Source organism: Elephas maximus, chromosome X (genome assembly GCF_024166365.1).
Source record: "Elephas maximus indicus isolate mEleMax1 chromosome X, mEleMax1 primary haplotype, whole genome shotgun sequence".
Classification (NCBI taxonomy): Eukaryota; Metazoa; Chordata; class Mammalia; order Proboscidea; family Elephantidae; genus Elephas; species Elephas maximus.
The window spans coordinates 176,328,940-176,346,773 of NC_064846.1; the positions used below are offsets into that span (position 1 = coordinate 176,328,940).

The following is a 17,834-nucleotide window of genomic DNA, read 5'->3' on the forward strand; positions in this document are numbered from 1 at the left end:
TCCACAGAAATTGCTAGAAATTTTCAGCAGCCACTCCTAAACCAAAAAAAAAAAAAAAAACCAAGCCCACTGGCATTGAGTCGATTCCGACTCATAGCAGCCACTCTTAGTACACATAAAATCTCATCACTGAACAGTTGGGAAGACATGAATGACTAAAGACCACTTAAACTCCTTTCTGCTTTTCCACTGAGTTCTTTGCCCCAGGATCCTAGTTTTAAGACGTTATCTGTACACTAAAGTCAGCAAACCCTCAAAAACACCTATTATTCCCAAAATTTGAAGACAAGTTTTATCACAGAAGATTGAAATTGGGATGTTTTATTCAGGTGGTCTGAGTGAGTTCAAGGAGGCCTATTCTGTCCCTTTGAAGAGTTATTATGGCCAAGAGCCTCAATAATCTCTCATTCAAAACAGGTGCTGAGGAAACCCAACCATAAACCACCCTGTTTACAAAGAGTTTATTATATAAACCTAACGGCTCCCATGATTTTCATGCTTTCACTGCCCCTCCAAAGAAATTCTTTACCGTTGCTTCAGAATCCAGAGTACAACTCCCTGAAGGATCTCTTCCCACAACCTATGGGGGCAATCAAAACCAGCCACGCATTTTATTGTGTTGCTGAGACATGAGGAGATGTGTCTTGTATTGTTATATTTCATAAAGATCTCCTGCTGGCCACGATAAAAATAAGCATCTAATAAATTTTGCAGTGTGCCTGTCTTAGTTATCTAGTGCTGCTATAAGAGAAATACCACAAGTGGATGGCTGTAACAAACAGAAATTTATTTTCCCACAGTTTAGGAGGCCAGAAGTCTGAATTCAGGGCACTGGCTCTAGGGAAAGGCTTTCTCTCTCTGTCCGCTCTGGAGGAAGGTCCTTGTCTCTTTGCGCTTCTACTCCTGGGTTATCTTCATGTGGCTTGACATCTCTCTTCCCCTTGCCCTGCTTCTAGCTTGTGTTTAATCCTTTTTACATCCCAAAAGAGATTGCCTCAAGATCCACCCAAAACTAAACCTGCCTCATTAACATAACAAAGTCAACCCATTCCCAAATGGCAGGAATACCTAAAACCAAAAACCAAACCCATTGAGGTCAAGTCGATTCCGACTCATAGCAACCCTATACAACAGAGTAGAACTGCCCCTAGGGTTTCCAAGCAGCAGCTGGTGGATTTGAACTGCCAATTTTTTGCTTAGCAGCCATAGCTCTTAACCACTTCGCCACCAGGGCTCCAACATAACGTAGATACAGGTATAGACGAGGAACTGGGGGAAAATACCCAAGGGTGTTTACAGGTTGACCACACTGGTATGAGTGTATTCATTTGACAAGTAGTTTTTAAAGATTTATTGTTAGCCAAAGAGCCCTTGGCTAACCTATTTTTAGTAAGCCAGCTGTACAGAATTATATCATTACATATATTAGTCTATATTCTATATAATTACCCTTTAATTATATGGCAGAGCCCTGGTGGTGCAGTGGATAAAGCACTTGGCTGCTAACCAAAAGGTCAGCAGTTCGAACCCACCAGCCGCTCCGCAGGAGAAAGATGCTGCAGTCTGCCTACGTAAAGAGTTACAGCCTTGGGAACCCTAAGTGGCAGTTCTACTCTGTCCTATACCATCTGGTTGTTTGTTTTTGGTTTTTGTACAGTTGTTATAATACATACTACATACAATGTTGCATTTGCTGAGGTTAACGTTCTCATTTGTTCATTCACAGATGTTCCAAGATGGGATTTATAAAGATACTGATGATAAAAGGCAGTCACAATGAGAACTAAAAAACAAAAAAGGTATTCGATTTACGTTAGAACCGACTTAAGACAGAGTCTTCAGAACGGAATCCTGGAACCCCATTGTAAGTCGGGGACCACCTGTATTCCAAGAACAAGGAAGAAGAAGTTACTAGTCATCTTAAGCCTGGGTTCAGGAGTCCCAGGCCATCGTATCCATCCCATTCTGTTGCCAAAACAGTCACAGGGCCAGACATGATTCTGTAGGAAGAGAAATGAGTTTCACCCCTTGATCTGAGAAGCGACAAGCACCAAAAGGAAAGGGAGGAATTTCTTTCTGGGAGCCATCTTTGGAGACCAACCACCACAAACAGCTTGGGCTGTATTCAAACTCATAAAATGAGGTAGGATTTTTCTTTTTTTCTTTTGGCAATATCTCAGTACATTTTATTAAAATTCAGATGAAACATTCCTACTAGCATTTAATGTAAATAGATACTTTGTCCTATAAACCATCTTTCTCTTTTTTATTACAGTAAAAATATATGTAACACATTTGCCAATTCTGGTGCCATGGTTAAAGCAATCAACTGTTAACCAAAGGATCGGTGGTTCGAAACAACCAGTGGCTTCCCGGGAGAAAGATGTGGCAGTCTGCTTCCATAGAGATTTACAGCTTTGGAAATCCTATGGGATTGCGATGAGTCAGAATCAACTCAAAGGCAGTGGGTTTGCTTTGAGTTTTTTGATAATTCAGAGCCATTAATAACACAAATCATGTTGTGCAACTGACATTATGTAATCTTTTAAAAATTTTGCCCATTAGATAGTCAAACAATATTATTAGTGGCTCCTTAATTGCTAGGACGTCATGCTCAGTTAAATAGATTGTCAGGAAAAAAGAGGAAGACCCTCAATGAGATGGATTGACACAGTGGCTGCAACAATGGGCTCAAGCATAACAACGATTGTAAGGATGGCACAGGACCAGGCAGTGTTTCGTTCTGTTGTTCAGAGTGTCGCTATGAGTCAGAACCGACTCAATGGCACCTAACAACAACAACAACAGCAGTAATTAATTTATTTCTCTTTTTCCTGTGTTTCTGCTTGGTTGAGTAGAGGGTCAGAGGAAGAGGTGTGCCTGACCCAGGCCATGGTATTTTCAACCACATTATATGCATGTGAGAGCTGGACAATGAATAAGGAAGACCAAAGAAGAATTGACGCCTTTGAATTGTGGTGCTAGCGGAAGAATATTGAACACCAAAAGAAGGAACACATCTGTCTTGGAAGAAGTACAACCAGTATGCTCCTTAGAAGCAAGGATGGTGAGACTGCGTCTCACATACTTTGGACATGTTATCAGGAGGGATCAATCCCTGGAGAAGGACATCATGCTTGGTAAAGTAGAAGGTCAGCAGAAAAGAGGAAGACCCTCAATGAGATGGATCGACACAGTGGCTGCAACAATGGGCTCAAACAGCAACGATTGTGAGGATGGCGCAGGACGGGGTAGTGTTTCGTTCTGTTGTTCATATGGTCACTATGAGTCAGAACAGACCCAGTGGCACCTAACAATAACAACTGCTGGTGAAGTATTATATATATGTTTATAGGCCATTGGGGAAACCCTGGTGGCATACTAGTTAAGAGCTGCTAAACAAAAGGTCAGCAGTTCAAACCCACGAGCCACTCCTTAGAAACCTCGTGAGGCAGTTCTACTCTGTCCTATAGGGTCTCTATGAATCAGAATCAGCTTGATGGCAATGGGTTTTATAGGCCATAGGAGCCCTGGTGGCACAGTGGTTAACAGCTCAGCTGCTAACCAAGAATTTGGCAGTTCAAATCCACCAGGCACTCCTTAGAAGCCCTGTGGGGCAGTTCTACTCTGTCCTATAGGGTTGCTATGAGTTGGAATGGACTCAACCGTATTTGCATTTTTTCTGGGAACTGTGTTCATATCCTTGTCCATCTTGTCCTTCATCATTTCTTATTCATTAACTGGAAAAGACTGTGCAGATTTAAGGGGATACTGCCGTTATGGTAGCTAGCCTTGTCGTTATCATAAAGGTAAAAGATACTATCAATTTCTAATTTTTTATTTGGTAACATAACCCTTAAGGCCCCTGGGTGGCGAAAATGGTTTCCACTTGACTGCTAACAGAAAGGCTGGAGATTTCAACCCACCCAGGGGCTCAGTGGAAAAAAGTCCTGTTTATCTGCTCCCGTAAAGATTACAGCCAAGAAAACCCTATGAGGGCAGCTCTACTCTGTCACTCGGGGCCTCCACGAGTCAAAGCCGACTCGGTGGCAACGAACAACAAGTAATAATATATTATAATAAAATTACACCATAAAATAAGTAATTAATACCGTATGTTAGTAAATAATAAAAGCATCCTGGTAGAACAATGGCTAAGCACTTGGCTGCTAACTGAAAGGTCATAGGTTCGAACCCACCCAGTGATCTCCGTAGGAGAAAGACCTGGTGATTTGCTGTCGTAAATATTACAGTCAAGAAAACTCTATGGAGCTGTTCTACTCTGTCACGTGGGGTCCTAATCCACTCAAGGGCAAACAACAAGAAGTAAATAATACAACGGTACGGTTCTGTGTACATGACTCGTTAAGAGTAAGCGGTAGTCATAATAATATAATATATAATACTTAATACATGTGTAAAACACAATATAGCTAACACTTTATAAATACCTGCATAATTTTAATAAATTATAATATAATGATTTGACATAATACAATAATTCTGTTCAAGTGATACTTACAATAATACATTAGTAACATATAGGTAGTTCCTGAGTGGCGCAAATAGCTAAGTGCTCCACTACTAGGCGAAAGGTTGGCGGTTCGAACCCACCCAGAGGCACCTCAGGAGACAGGCCTGAAGACGTGCTTCTGAACGGGCATGGCCTTGAAAACCCTATGGACAGCTCTACTCCGTATACATGGGGTCACCGTGAGTCTGAACTGACCTGATGGCGCCCAACAGCAAAAACAACAAATAAAATAGTAAAGTAATATACAATAATCTACTAGTATATTTGTGATATAAATACTATATGTTATAGAATAATTACATCATATTAATTATTCTATATAATCATAAACCAAACCAAACCCATTGCCATCAAGTCAATTCTGACTCATAGTGACTCTACAGGACACAGCAGAACTGCCCCGTAGGGTTTCCAAGGCTGTAATCTTTATGGAAACCGACTGACACATCTTTGTCCCACGGAGCAGCTGGTGGGTTCGAACCACTGACGTTTCAGTTAGCAGCCTAGTATTTAACCACTGCACCACCAGGGCTCCTCCACACAATTATAAGGTAATTACATAGAATATATAATTTAATAGGAAACCCTGGTGGCATAGTGGTTAAGTGCTACGGCTGCTAATCAAAGGGACAGCAGTTTGAATCCACCAGGCGCTCCTTGGAAACTCTATGGGGCAGTTCTACTCTGTACTATAAGGTCACTATAAGTTGGAATAGACTTAACCGCACTGGGTTTGGTTTTTTTGGTTTATAATATAATAAGATATATAATATAATAATTCTGTACAGCTGAGTTATTAAAAACATGTGATATGTATAATAATATAAAATGTAACACATCATAGTAAGCTTTTGATACACAGTAATCAATATAATATGTAGCACATATTGATTCATAACTGTAGAAAACGTAAAATAACATGATATAATAGTAATTCTTTGTAACTACATTATTAAGAATAAGCCCATGCAACTGAGGCTTAAAATTTTTTCATTTTCTTCAATTTAAAGAATTTTAAATTAAAAAAAAAAAGAAAGATTCTTCCCCACTGTCTTTTTGTTTTCCGTTGGGGTCCTTTCTGTCACCATTCACGGATGCATTTTAAAAGAGCTTGAAAACATCTAACCTCGGGAAACAGCAACAACAGTCAGGGGAACTCTTTAAAAATATCGGTAATGATAGCTTGCTAAAAAAAAACCACCAAAGCCATTGCCATCAAGTCTATTCCGACTCACAGCAACCCTATAGGACAGAGTAGAACTGCGCCGTAGGGTTTCCAAGGAGCGGTTGGTGGATTTGAACTGCTGACCTTATTTGGTTAGCAGCTGAGCTCTTAACCACTGCGCCACCAGGGCTCCATGGAACTGCCCTTTAGGGTTTCCAAGGGGCAGCTGGTGGATTCGAACTGCTGACCTTTTGGTTAGCAGCTGAGCTCTTAACCACTGCACCACCAGGACGGCTCTAAACCAAAAAAAAAAAAACCAAACCTGTTACCATCAAGTCGATTCCAACTCTCAGCGACCCTAGAAAACATCGAAAACCACAATCAAAGCTTTTTCTTTCCCTTCCAGGAAAATAACCTCACCTGATCTTGGCCCTTTTCCACTTAGTCAACAGTCTCTTAGGACACCTTCAGAAGGTTGCAAATTTTTACTGATTTCACAACAAAATTGACAGCTGAGGTGCTTTGACTGATAAGGGGCTGCGGTTGAACACATCACTGTAAAAACAAAAACCCACTGGAGTCAAGTCAGTTCTGACTCATAGTGACCCTATAGCACAGAACAGAACTGCTCCACAGGGTTTCCAAGGCTGTAATCTTTACGGAAGCAGACTGCCACATCTTTCGCCTGCAGAGTGGCTGGTGGATACAAACCGCCAACCTTCTGGTTAGCAGCCAAGCGCTTAACTGCTGCACCACCAGAGCTCCTTGTAAAAACAAAAGGGTCTACTAACTGAGGATCAGAGTTTTTCATTCTCCTGGAATCCAGGTTTCTGAAGCCAAAAAACCAAACCAAATCCATTGCCATCGAGTTGATTCTGACTCATAGTGACCCTATAGGACAGAGTAGAACTTCCCTATAGGGTTTCCAAGGCTGTAATCTTTATGGAAGCAGGCTGCCACATCTTTCTCCCACAGAGCGGTGGTGGGTTTGAACAGTCGACCTTTTGATTAGCAGCTGAGCGCTTTAACCACCGTGCCACCAGGTCTCCTTGGTCTGACTGTACTAGTCTATAGTAACAGTCTATAGCAGGTATTTTCAATTGTCTCATATGCATGTGAAAGCGGACAATAAAAAAAGAAGATAAAAGAAGAATTAATGCGTTCAAATTGTGGTGTTGGTGAAGAATATTGGATACACCGTGAACTGCCAGAAGAATCAACAAATCAGCCTTAGAACAAATACAACCAGCATGCTCCTCAGAAGTGAAGATGGCAAGACTTCAGCTGGCTTACTTTGGACATGTCATCAGGAAAGGCCAATTGCTAGAAAAAGATATCAAATTTTGTAAAGGAGAGGGTCAGCAAAAAGGAGGGAACATTCAATGTGATGGATTGTCACAATGGCCACATCAAAGGACTCAAACATACCAACAACAGTGAAGATGGTGCAGGACCAGGCAATGTTTTGTTCTGTTGTACGTAAAGTCACCACGAGCCGGAGCCAACTCAACAGCTGCTAACAAGTAACAACAACATAAAACCAAAAAAAAAAAAGAAAGCCCATTGCAGTCAAGTCAATTCTGACTCGTAGAGACCCTATATAGGACAGAGTAGAACTGTCCAATAGAGTTCCCAAGGCTGTAATCTATATTAGGAGCAGATCACTAGGTCTTTCTTCCAAGAAGTGGCTGGTGGGTTCGAACCATCAACCTTTAGGTTAGCAGCAGAACACTGAGGAGGGAGCCTTGGTTGCACAGTGGTTAAGCACTTGGCTGATAACCAAAAGTTGGGTGGTTTGAACCCACCAGCCTCTCCTCAGGAGAAAGAACAGGCTACCTGCTCCCATAAAGATTACAGTCTTGGAAACCCTACCGGCTGTTCGACTCTGCCCTCTAAGGTCAGTAGGAGTTGGAATCCACTCAACGACAATGAGTTCAACAACCACATAACAGTTTGCTAACCAAAATCTTGAAAGAAGGTGTTCTAATGCAGCTTCATACACCCCCAAGCAAAACCTCCCAGCTCCTCACCTGCACCGCAAATTGCATTCTCCTTGGTGGTTCCAACCCCACAGCCCTGCCAGGAACCGAGTCACACATTTTGCAATACCTTCTGCAGAATCAAGCACCATACGCGAGCTGCAACCTGGTCCTCTTTCAAAGCCATTGTGGGCAGAGGAATTGATTGCTCTTTACTCTCGGAAGCTGTGTGCACCCAACCCTATGCTTCCAGACAAGGCTACCCCACAGGATTGAGCTGCCTTTCCAAACAGTACTTGAAATCTCCACGCCCGCAGATAAATTAGATGGTGATTACAACCAAAACACACGCAACACATTCTTTCCTTCTTGCCCTTTTCCTTCTTCTACCCACATGACCAGCTTTCACTCCCTTCTCTCGCTCTTTCAGTACAGAGAGAAATAAGGCATTTGTTCCTGGCAATTTGATAATAGGAAAAGTGGGGCACAGAAGAGATGGTTTTAGATTGTTGAATCTCTTGCCATGCTGAGGATTTGCCCATAATATAACCTGTTACTAGAGGGTACTGGACAGAGCCAAAGAAAAATGTAGAACAAAATTCAAACTCACAAAAAAAGACCAGACTTACTGGTCTGACAAAGGCTGTAGAAACCCTGAGAGTATGGCCCTCGGACACCCTTTTAGCTCAGTAAGGAAGTCATCTGTGAAGTTCACCCTTCAGCCAAAGATTAGACAGGCCTATGAAACAAACAATAATACATGTAGTTCAACCATGTATACGAGACTAAATGAGCTCACCAGCCTAGGAGCAAAGACGAGATGGCAGGAACGGACAGGAAAGCTGGACAAATGGAAATGGGGAGACTGAGGCTGAGAAGTGGAGAGTGTTGGTATGTCATGGGGTTGGCAACCAATGTCACAAAACAATATGTGTATTAATTGTTTAATGAGAAACTAATTTGCTCTGAAAACTTTCACCTAAGGCAATATATATATATATATATATATATATATATATATATATATATATATATATATATATATATATATATATATATATATATATCCTGGAGCCCTAGTGGCACAGTGGTTAAGTGATACAGCTACTAACCAAAAGGACAACAGTTCAAATCCACCAGCCGCTCCTTAGAAACCCTGTGGGGCAGTTCTACTCTGTCCTCTAGGGTCGCTATGGGTCAAAATTGACTCAATGGCAATGGGTTTGGTTTGGTTTTTGGTGTATATGACATATTAGTGAACCCCAATGGTGCAACAGTTAAGCACCCGACTGCTAACCAAAAGACTGGCAGTTTGAACCCACTCAGTGGCTCCAAGGAATTAAGACCTGCTGATCTGCTTCTGTAAAGATTACAGCCTAAGAAGCCCTATGGGGCAGGTCTAGTCTGTCTTATGGGGTCACTATAAGTCCAAATCGACTGAAGGGCACCCAACAGCAACATCAGTGCTTTATCTTTGAACTCTTTCTTGCCTCCTCACAGCTCTCTCTTTCTCTGAGATGTCATTTAGAAAAAAATAATAAGGCTTATAATAACACTATCGTAGCCTCAACAATGGGCTCAGACGGATCAACAATCACAAAGCTGGCACAGACCAGGCAACGTTTCTTTCTGTTGTACGTAAGATTGCCGCGGATCGGAGCTGCCTCAATGGCGACTTACAATATATGTGTTAAGGTTAGAAAGTTGGAAGGCACTCAGAATACGATGAGATGGACCGACAGAGTGGCCGCAACAATGGACTCCAGCATACCAACGATTGGGAAGAAGGCGCGGAATCAGGCTATGCTTCATTCCGTTTCACATAAGGTCCCTCCCTATAAGTGGAAGCCGACTGGGCAGCACCTAACAACAACAACAAGACTCTAGCGGATCCTTGATCTTGAGCATATGAAATATATCTGCAACGTGCGTGATGCTATCTTGAAAAAAAATCACTGCTTTTGAAAGGTGGTGTCTGGCATTCCTGGCAAGAAAATGAAAAATGAAAACATTGCTGTATAATGAAGTAGGGAAATGACACGTAGTTCCAAGAGCCAGAAAAAAGGTTAACGTGCCTCTCTGTACTGGAGCATAACCTTTCTGAGAAATATGAAGCCTGGCAAAACATTCTTTCCAATCCAGAAGGAGGAAGACAGCAAGAAGTTAAGTACTTCATTTCGTCATGCCGCTATTCCACAACTTTAGATGAAGAACCAAGGACTTAAACTAATAGAAACTTGGCACAAATATTTTGAGCTCAACTACTGACCGAAAGGTCAGACATTCGAGTCTACCCAGGGGTACCAAGGAAGAAAGGCCTGGCTCTCCGCACCCATTAAATTACAGCCATTGCAACAGTTTGACACACATGGGGTGGCCATGAGTTGGAATGAACTTGACAGCAACTGGTTAATAGAAATTAAAGCTAAAGAATGAAGAGGGAGGAGTGGGTTGCTAAGTCTGACTTGTTTTGAGCACACCCAAAAGCACCTCACCCTCTTCAGCCTCTTTGGCACTCTTCATCCCAAGTATAATACCAGAGCTGCTTGAATTCCTGCAAACACCCTTTCAGGTCCATTCCAGCTGCTGCCTCCACTGAGGCTCCCAGCTCCGCTCCAGGTCAATAGCGGAATGATCTCACTCTGGCTGGGTCTACACTCTTGCATTCATTGTGGTGTCATTGTTAGCTGCCGTCAAGTGGGCTCTGACCCATAGTGACCCCACGTAAAACACAATGAAATGTTGCCCGGTCCTGTGCCGTCTTCACAATCTTTGGTCTGCTCGAGTCCATTGCTGTGACCGCTGTATACTGTCTTCCAACTTAGAGGGTTCATCTTCCAGCCCTACATCAGATGATGTTCTCTTGTGATCCACAGGGTTTTCATTGGCTGATTTTCAGAAGCAGATCACCAGCCCTTTCTTCCTGGTCTGTCTTAGCCTGGAAGCCTCCTCTGAAACCTGTCCATCACAGGTGACCCTGTTAGTATTTGAAATAATAATGACATAGCTTCCAACATCATCAAAAAAAAAAAAAAAACCTGTTGCCGTTGAGTCAATTCCAACTCACAGCAACCCTACAGGACAGAGCAGAACTGCCCTATAGAGTTTCCAAGGAGTGGCTGGTGGATTTGAACTGCCCACCTTTTGGTTAATATCCAAGCTCTTAATCACTGCACCATCAGGTCTCCTCTAGCATCTAGAAACATTAGGTCACCACGGTACAACGGACTGACACATGGGTGGTAAAAGATTCGGTTAGCAGTAGGAGAAATCCTTTTTCTCACGCAAGGATGGACAATGAGGTTGTTGGAGCCACATGGCATCTGGATAGGAAGCCCAGCTGGTCCTCACATCTTCCAAATTCCTAGCAACACCTGTAGGGCTAGAACAACAAAACGTGCCTACATTACTTGTTACATTTCCAAATTTACCCATTACAGTACAGTGTGCCATGACATAAGTGTGTTTAGCCAACTCAGAGGCCCCTTGGATATTTCACATGCTACAGAGAAGATATCTCAGTCCACCCAAAACTACCGACCTGAGATAATCTTTACACCTTAAACTTTCAGCCAAAAATATCCCCTGAAGTCTTCTTTAAACCAAACAATAGTTTATTTATTAGTAAAGAATGTCTGCCTTGAGCATGGTGCTCTTTTAAGAACTATCTACATGGGATCAAACCAACAACAGCAACTTGAAAGGTTAGATAGGAATCTAAGAGGGCAGGCAGTTTATGTTCATGGGGGAGGAACAACTCAGAAAAGGAGGGTGAGAACGGTTGCACAACTTGGAGAATGTAATCAGTGCCACTGAATTGCACATGTAGAACTTGTCGAATTGGCGTATGTTTTGCTGTGTGTATTCTCAACAAGAAAAAAGAAATCTCAGCCTATGCAAAAACCACTGCAAGTCCAGAGCCATCGGGGGCGCGGACATGGCAGAGTTTACCCTCCGCCCCATCTGCTGGCTCTGGTGTGCGTCCTGTAAACCTCCATGGAGCTCCCACATGTGGCATCTGCTCACTCTCAACGTCCCCTGTAACCTCAACACAGAGACCCATGAGTCCCCTTCTCTGACAGCTGCTGGGGTCCATGAGGTCAGCCTTCGAGGCTGACTCCAGACGAAATTTCCAAGATATACCTGGAGTATCCACCACCCACCTGTCAGTCTGTTGTACTCTGGTGACTTGCAAGTTGCTGTGATTCTGGAAGCTATGCCACCAGTATTTCAAATACCAGCAGGATCACACCTGGTGGACAGGTTTCAGTGGGGCTTCCTGATGAAGAGAGGCTAGCAAGAAAGGCTCAGCAATCTATTTCCACAAATCAGCCAATGAAAACCCTATAAATCGCAACAGAACATTGAGACGGTGCTGGCCGATGGGCCCCCTAGGTTGGAAGGCCCTCAAGTTACACAGTGGCCGCTACAATCGTGAAGATGGCGCGTGAGCAGGCAATGTTTTTGTTCTTTTGTTCTGTTGTACATGGGGTCGTCACGAGTCGGAGACCACCCAACCATGAGTTACCCAACTGGGTGACCCCAACCCTTGTGATGCCTTGGCCGCCAGAGTTAAGTATTCACAAAAACACAGTATTTTCCACCCAATTTGATAAACTACTAAGATGTCTACCGATGTGTTTGCTATTGACTCACTGAATTAACACTGAAAACTCTTTCAGGGATGATGTGAGATTGAATGAAATCATAAATCTGCTCTTTAGAACTCAGCATCATTTTGGAGGAAATCAAATAGATCTACTTATATTTTTAGCAATTTTCAGTTTTGATCCCAATGGAAATGTTTAAGGTGAAAAACTGACTTGGAGTCGTTATGTAATAATTGTCCTATAAATGAATGTTGTTGGGTCAATTCTGACTCATAGTGACCCCATGTGACAGAGCAGAACTTCCCCATAGGCTGCGTAGAGTATAATCTCTATGGGAGCAGACTGTCAGCCAGGTCTTTCTCCCTCGGAGCCGCTGGGTGGGTTTGAAGCACTGACCCTTGAGTTAGCAGTTGAGTACTTAGCCATTGTGCTACCAGGGCTCCTTTATAAATCAATAAGCAGCAACTAAGTTTCTACTGGGTACTGGGTAAGTTTCCACTGGGATGTCATACAATGTGGATAGAAACACCATGCATGTAGATCTTACCAGGCATTTGCCAAGGTTTCTTATCAGATTCTTGTGGGCAAGGTGAGGAAATCTGAGATGAACAGTGATCCATATAGCTGGACATTGTTACAGAAAACATGAACTAATTTGATTAAAGTACGAATTAATTTGACAAAGCCACTTTGTCCATTTTAAGAAGAATTTTTTTTTTTTTCCAGTTGGGATGATGGCATAGGCAGTATATTTACCAAACTCTCAAATGCTGCACAATAAAATGATTTGACTAATATGGCAACCAGGTTAATAATGTTCCCTGTGTATACTTTGTATTTTCAAAGTACATTTCTGGCTCTTCCTTGAAGTTCAAAGTTCTTTTTATTCATCTTATTTTGACTCTGGTGCCAAGTGCAGGTCAAACACATAGTGAATGTTAGAAGAATGAAGATGGAAGGAAGAAAGGAAGGAAAGGTGGAGAGGAAGGAAGGAAAGGTGAAGAGAAAGGAAGGAAAGGAGGGAGGGAGGGAGGAAGGGAGGGAGAGAGGGAGGGAGGGAGGAAGGAAGGAAGGAAGGAAAGGAGGGAGAGAGCGAGGGAGGGAGAGAGGGAGGGAGGAAGGAAAGAAAGGAGGAAGGAAGGAAGGAAGGGAGAGAGTGAGGGAAGGAGGGAGGGAAGGTAGGAGGGAAGAGAAAAGGCAAGAAGGAGAAAAAGAATGTTATCTAAGCTTGTTTATAGTCAATTTTTCATAGGCTTCCCATTAATTCTTGTCACTGTGATAGTAGTGAAATTTAACACAGCACCTCAAAAACATGTTATTGGTAGGTGGCTGAATGAATTAGGGGTAATATCTGCATAATATAATAATCATTTCCTCTATCTTTGTGGTTCACAGAAACCTCCATCCAGCGGAACACGATGGTAAAATATCATACCCTCCATCACTCAACCTGGCAGAAAAAAAAAAAAACATTTGAGAAGCAAAAATAAGGTGAGCAGAAGGTCCTGTAAATGTACGTTTTCTACAGTGTTCCATAAGTAGCACAGTATCTGCAATCCTGCCTGGACTATAATTTACAAAGAAATAAGGAGAATTCCATCAAAATATTAAATTCAAAATAAATTGCCCCTCCAGTTTCATTCGCGAGCTCCAGCTCCGTCTCGCAGTCTCACTATAATGGATCATTAATTACAACGCCTTCTGCATGTTTATGGACACAGGGAAAAGGTTTCCATTGCCAAGGGCTTGTTTATAAAAATCTGCATTTTCTCAGCCGTGGGGCTGAGCCCAGAAAGAAAGAGAACTCTCCCGGTGGTCACGGAGTCAATTCCAACTCACGGCGACCCCACACGTGCAAAGTACAACTACGCTTCATGGGGTTTTCAAGGCTGTGACCTCTCAGCAGCAGAAGGCCAGACCTTTATTCCGAGGCACCTCTGGGTGCATTCCAACCCCCCCCCTTTTGGCTAGTAGTCCAATGCTTAATCATTCGCGCCACCCAGGGACTCCCTCCTGATCTTAGATAATTTAATAAATAAAAACAACTACAACAAAAATCCAGCTGCCCCTCATGGTGACCCCACGTGTGTCAGTGTAAGGCTGTGCTCCATAGGTATTTTTTTGGAATAGATGGCCAGGCCTTACTTCTGAGGCACCTCTAGGTAGACTCCACCTGCCAACTTTGCAATTCAAAGCTGAGCACGTTAACCGTTTGCACCACCCAAGGTCTCCTTCCTTATTAAATCAATAAGACCAAACCGGTTGCCGTGGATTCAATCCCGACTCACGGCACCCCCATGTATGTCACAGTAGAACTGCACTCCACAAGGTTTTCAATGGCTGATTTTTCAGAAGTAGGTCACCAGGTTTTTCTTCCAAGGTGCCTACGGTCAGACATGAACCTCCAACCTTGTGGTGAGCAGCTGAGTGTGTTAATTGTTGGCACGACCCTGGGACTCCAATTTTTAATGAATGGAGAAGGAAAAAAGGTAGCCATGGGCTCAGAGAAGAGGGAATAAATGTTGCCCCTAACAGATACTGTGTTACCCATGACAACATAGCACTCGCTGGTTGATCACAATCTACGTTATTTGTAGCATTATGGTGTCTGGCCACCCTCATCGCGTCCGCGGCCCAGAGTGAAGCAATAGCATTATCTGGGGTCTCTCTACCCCCACGTTTGCCCTCCAACTGAGTCCATGAAGCAATGCTTGTCAACCGTAACAACCACCATCACCAGCTTAGCCCGGCTCTGGGTGCTTCCACCTAAAATGCTAAACCTTGCTTTCCTGGGTCTTTCCAAACACACATTCTCTTGAAATTTCCTCATGGTAAACCAAGAAGCTGTGCTCCTATTGCAAACAAAAAATTAGCCCAATCACAGACTTAACCCTGCTTCGAAAGGAACCGCCTTTGCTTAAATAACTTTCCAATACCAAGCCTTTTTCCCCCAACTAACTTCCTCAAATAGCCTATAAAAAGAGAATGCTATCTTTCTCAATATGGAGCCCTGGAGATGCAATGGCTGAGTACTCAGCTGCTAACCGAAAGGTTTTTTTTGTCTATGTATTTATGTATCTATGTTCCATATATCTGTATATTTATCAAGTCCCTCGGTGGGTGGTGCAGAAGCCCTGGTGGCTCAGTAGTTAAGAGCTCGGCTGCTAACCAAAAGGTTAGCAGTTTGAATTCACCAACCGCTCCTTGGAAACCCTATGGGGCAGTTCTACTCTGTCTACAGGGTCACTATGAGTTAGAATCGACTCGAGGGCAGCGCGTTTGGTACAAGTTTGAGTGATGCAAATGGTGAACACACTCAGCTACTAACTGGAAGAATGTCACCTTGAGCCCTCCCAGAGGTGCCTCAGAAGAAAGGCCTGGCAATCTACTTCGGAGAATCAGCCATTGAAAACCCTACAGAGCAGAATTCTACTGTGAGACAGGGCGGGGAGCCGCGAGTCAGAACTGACTGGGAGACAACGGGTTTGGTTTGTTTTCGATAAAGTCTGCGGTCATGTTTTACTCAGCCCAGGGAAGTCATAGCCTCTGAAGTGACTGGCACATACGTCCCTCAATAAGTACCTTGGAAATTGTGTTAAATGGGTTCAGAAACTGCCACTTTGGTAAAGCGAGCAAAAATATCACCACATCGCCAGGAAAAGAAGCCTCCACGGGCATTTCAAATTCCTGCAACCAATGTCAGGGATGGACATTGCCGATTCTGCATAATTTACATGCTCACAATTTGCTCCAGTTGGTACTCACGTAGCCGACAACCGCCTGTGCTTCTTACCGCGCGTTGACGTTTACAGTTTGGCCTCGATTTCCCTCTGATAACCACGGTGGATGTGGCTGAACGCACTGGAAGAAACCGCAGTAGTAACTACTACGCGTTTCACAGTAGCATTCCCCTGATACAAACAACAGTTCAGCCGGCACAGGCAGCGTCCCAACCTCAAAGAAGGCCCATAAATCAAAAAAAAAAAAAAAAAATCCCGTGAGTGGGTGGAGTGGTCATGGAGAAACCAACGTGAATTACTGCTCAACAGGAATATTGAATTCTTAAATGAGCTGTAGACTCTGGTTTTTAATGGGAGCAAGCAGTAACCAGCCATAATAAAAATAATTGAAACGAGAGTTGGAATCCATTAATCTACCAGGAAGAGCCTTAAAGAATAAGTGAAGCAGAAAAACAGCCAAATGTATGTGACAGACCCAGATAGATGTCATTTGTTCCTAATGGCCACAGGGGCCATCAATAGCTGAGAGAATGGTACAGATAATAGGAATAAAACTTTAAGACAAAATTCTTCGCTGGAAGGAGGGCAGAGTGGAGAATAGGAAGGGTGGTTGGTGGAATAAATGTGACTCCTTGTTGCTTTGTTGAAATACATATATATATATAAACATGATACCCCATAATATATATGATTAATAAAGTAACAAAAGTGCTACGGAGTGAACAAAACTCGTTTTTTTCCCCTCCCTCCTGCCATTTACATAGTACGGAATGAATGGGAATCAGTCTTGAGAGAAACTTCTGTTAACGCCTGTCTTAGTCACCTAGTGCTGCTGTAACAGAAGGGCCACAAGTGGGGGACCTGAAGAACAGACATTTATTTTCTCACGGTTCAGGAGGCTAGAAGCTGGAATTCAGGACACCGGCTCTAGGGGAAGGCTCTCTCCCTCTCTCTCTGTCTTTCTCTCTCTGTGTCAGCTCTGGGGGAGAATTCTTGTCTCTTTCATCGTTCCTCAGTTCCTTGGTGTCATGGATTGAATTTGTGTCCCCCCCAAAAATGTGTGCCAACTTGGCTAGGCCATGATTCCCAGTATTGCGTGGTTCTCCTTGTCTGCCATTCTGTCATCTGATGTGATTTTCCTATGTGTTGTAAATCCTGTCTGTATGATGTTAATGAGGCAAGATTAGAGGCATTTATGTTAATGAGGCAGGACTCAATCTATGAGATTAGCTTTTACCTTGAGTCAATCTCTTTTGAGACATAAAAGAGAGAAGCAAGCTGAGAGACAGGAGGGCCTCCTACCACCACGAATAAAGAACCAGGAGGGAAGCGTGTCATTTGGTCCCAGGTCCCTGTGCTGACAAGCTCCTAGACCAGCAGGAGATTGATGACAAGGACATTCCCCCAGAGATGAGAGAGAGAGAGAAAGCCTTCCCCTGGAGCTGGCACCCTGAATTTGGACTTCTAGCCTCTTAAACTGAGAGAATAAATTTTTGTTTGTTAAAGCCACCCACTTGTGGTCTTTCTGTTATAGCAGCACTAGAAGATGCAGACATTTGGTCATCTCCATGTGGCATCTCCTTTTCCCCGTTTGTGCTGACCTGTCTCTGTTCCTATGTTCCTCCTGTAATTCAGCAGTGATTAGAGGTAGGAACCCCCCCTACACTGACATGGCCTCATTAAAGAAACAGTCTCTCCTGCTTTCACCCTTGGCTTTCCACCCGTTGTCGCTGCCCTCACCTCTTCATTATTCTTCCGTAGCAAAATAACAGTTCTTAGCAATATCCCATCTGGGTTCTCTAGAGG

At 43.2% G+C, this 17,834-nt stretch overlaps 1 protein-coding gene across 2 annotated transcripts in view; it reads right to left on the reverse strand.

The window, feature by feature from the left end:
- LOC126069376 (cAMP-dependent protein kinase catalytic subunit PRKX-like) overlaps positions 1-17,834 on the reverse strand; it is a 117,031-nt gene that overhangs the window by 31,004 nt on the left and 68,193 nt on the right. The window contains exon 4 of one of the 2 annotated variants that reach the window (XR_007515919.1): positions 13,305-16,149. The exons of the other annotated variant lie outside the window; for it this stretch is intronic. The gene's annotated coding sequence lies outside the window, so the exon portion shown is untranslated. Of the gene's footprint in view, positions 1-13,304; positions 16,150-17,834 lie in introns of those variants that run through there. 2 annotated transcript variants of the gene reach the window in all.